Genomic DNA, 3536 nt, shown 5'->3' with positions numbered 1-3536 from the left:
CTGACCCAAAAGTCGATTCGGTCGACTAAAGTGTGGCTTAGTCGGTGCAGAGCAGCAGCACGAGCGAGGGGGAGAGCAGGAGCAGCAGCTGGGCGAGCGACCGATCGAGCGGGAGCCGGAGCAGCAGATCCGGCTGGTATGGACGCCAGCGCCGAAGGGGCCTCGCACTAGGGGAGAGCCGCCGTGGAGATGTCGCCCGTGGCGCCGGCTTGAAGGTAGCCGCTCCATGGGGGTGCGGGATGGAGCACCATCGGCGCCGGGAGATCAAGTTAACAAGAAGGTGCGATGCTATGAGTGTACAACCTCTTTGGTGGCGCCGAGTAGGCCTCGGCTTCGTCCGAGGAGTCGGTGAGGATGCTGCAGTTTTGGTGGAGCAGGTTAAGCCGGCACTGTGGGGATGGAGCAGCCGCGGTAGACGAGGCAATCGTCAGAGCAGCTCCTTTGAGGTGGAGGACGGGGCGGCTGAACCAGCTGGACGGCGAGATGGACGACAGATCCTCATCCGGGGAGGTGGACGAGGGACGTCGAGCTGTTGCGGTGGACGATGTCGTCGGGGAAGAGGCTCTGGCTGGGCAGCGGTGACGTGGCGGACAGGGGAGGGTGGGGTTTCGCGGCTGGAGCGGAGAGGTTATGTGGGCCTGGGATTTCGAATGGTGAAAAGGGGGCGGTGGGAGGGGTGAAGCATGACTTAGGGACGCGCTTGTCCAAAATGTAGGGTGTGTTACAAAAGTACCCCCACCGATTTGAACTAGCGGCCCTTTCGGCTCAGGGTTAGAAGGGGGATTTCACGTGTCAGGATTTGGCAGCTGGAGGGAGTTTTCGCGCGTGTTGTAATTTCGGGATAGCAAGGCGCCAGTTTTGGGAGCACGATATCTGAATTTTTAGGACATAACAAGACGTGGGTTGAATTTTAGGGACAAGCCTAATGTGTAGTAATATTGTACTTGTACGTACCAAATCAATTCGCCCTTCCCTCAACCAAAAAGAAAACAAAAAAAATAACACTATTCACACCACACAAAGAGAGAATCTTGCCCTGTTTTACTATACAAATGCTATTCAAAGCTACTCATACCAACATTTTAGTGCATTCCAAATGTCTATACTACCGCTGCAATTTGAACTAAATTTGAATTTATTTCTCTATTTCAATAAGAATCTACAATCATGATCGTTTCCAACTTCAACCATCATTCGTGTATTACCTTAATAACACACCACATGATTACTATAGAGATAGATATGAACTATGTGTACTACATGAACTCGAATTCTATTTTTTGAATACACTTGATGTTGATTCCAAATAATAGTACATTTGATGCACTAACTATATATTCAGAATCTAAACCATGTTCCATACGTACACCGTGTTTATCACACAAAGTATAGTGCCTCGCCCCCTACATTATGACAAGTATTTATACCTGAGTTGCAAAAGCCACACATTAGCCCAAATTATAATCAATGTTCTACATTATGATATCTTCTTCAAGTATCTGTATCCACCTTTTTATAATGAATTATGATCTTTGTTCATCATTTACACCTTCACGATCCTCTTCTATTTGTAGCTAGCTAGCGCTAACTTTCTATCGTGCATGCACATGCCCGCCCCCTCACACACCCTTAGCGTCCCCTCCATCGCGCACGTTCATTATTTCTCTTTAGGTCGTCCACCAGCGGTGTGTGTAGGCCCCCGGTCGATATACCTCTCTAGCCAAGTGTGCGTACAACAAACACATATATACTTCCCCTCTTCTCTTCTCACCGTCCATGCCCCCATATGTCCAATACGATACCACACAGGTGCACACTCCCGCCCCTCTTTTCATTAATCACATGCTCGCACACTCCTCCCCCCTCGACATGGTAGGCCTCTTGCACCACCTCCTAGCCACACCCTCTCCCCCTGCCTGCCTCTCCGGACCTTATTTGCTTCTAACACATGCAGGCGTGTATATGAACTGATCTCCCTACATATAGCCAGGTCGACTATAATTCGTTTTCACCAAGCACCAATACACTTACCTCGCTAGTTATGTCTCTCCTTTCTCGGAAACACGACGGTTGATCTTCCTATGTAGTTACGCATGCTTACCACAACCATATCTTCAACCCTCATCACCCTTGAATACCTCCCGACCCGTCTCTCACACGCACGTGCATAGACAGACAGACATCCCCCGCCCTCTCTTATTGATATTGCACTCATACCTCCGTTTGTCTAGCAGGCCTCTCCCACCATTTGTGAGACGCCACTCCACCACCAACCCTCCGACGCCCTACCTTTGTCTTTTTCCCAACCTTATTCCTCCGCTACACATATCCATGGATGTCGATCGATCTCCCTCAATACATAGCTAGGTCTCTCTCCTTCCCCACACACATACTAGTCGACCGGTCTCTACCCCCCCCACACACACACAAACACACCGATAGTCGTACATTGTAGGTAGGTATCCATGCCACGGAGAAGAACTGCACCTCTGCCCTCTCAAATTCCAGTAGGCCAGCCGCCCTGTATCTTTGACATGGGCAAACACAAATTCGATGGCACTCTTTATCAATCGCGCAGCCACACACTTCATCCCTGTTTTCAATTCTATCGATATCTCACGTCCATGACTCTGTTCCACACACATTGCATATGTTATGTTTTTCTGATTGAGATATCATCAACACATTGCCTCTTTTTCGCACAAACCATCTCTCTCACACACACCCATGTACGTACCTGCACCTAAGGAAGAAGTGCACGTAGGACGCACGTACTCACGTCTCGTTCCCGGCCACACCCGCGCGGGTACACGGTGGAGTTCGTTTCTGTACGAAAAGGCAGCCCACATGATAATTTGACGTGTGTAGCGGTTGTTTACTCGAAGGAGGGTCGGGTACCATGCCTAGAATATAAAACGATTGCCTTGGGGGAAAATGGAAAAATGGGTTTGTCTCTTGTGAGTCTCATCACACAATCTCACATAAGGCCGCCGTGGCCTGTCTCTCTCAGCATTGGTCAGTGATTCGGCCGCATCCCGTCCGCCGGCGGAAAGGGACGATGTGCATCATCTCTCCGTTCGATGGTGTTGAGGCAGCTCGTCCCGATCTACAGTACCCGTCATTCTCTCTGACCAAGCTCCGGCGCGGTAGGGCCTTCGCCACTTGCTCGCTGCTGCAGTATGGGCAGATCCCGGCCACCGGCACCCTCCTAGTAACATCCCGACGACCATCAGGTACAACTTCCTCCGGCCTTGCTCCACTTCCCATCTTCCCATGTTGCTGCATGTGGATATTCTTTAGTTGTTTGCTTAAATCGTATCTCAGCCGGCGTACTTTCCATCTTGCAATCTCGTCCTCAAACCATTTTTGATAAACCACAATGTGCCATCTTTCCCTTTTTACATGGAACATGCTTCTTTTTGGTCGGCGCATGTGTCTTCAACTCGTGTTATTGGGCAGTAATTGTTTCCTTTCGACCTCCTTTTGCAAACAGGGCTATCCATTTTCACCTCGTTGCTATTGCAACCTTTTGGTGA

The sequence above is a fragment of the Triticum dicoccoides genome, chromosome 7B (assembly GCF_002162155.2).
Source record: "Triticum dicoccoides isolate Atlit2015 ecotype Zavitan chromosome 7B, WEW_v2.0, whole genome shotgun sequence".
Classification (NCBI taxonomy): Eukaryota; Viridiplantae; Streptophyta; class Magnoliopsida; order Poales; family Poaceae; genus Triticum; species Triticum dicoccoides.
This window is presented reverse-complemented; position numbering follows the sequence as displayed.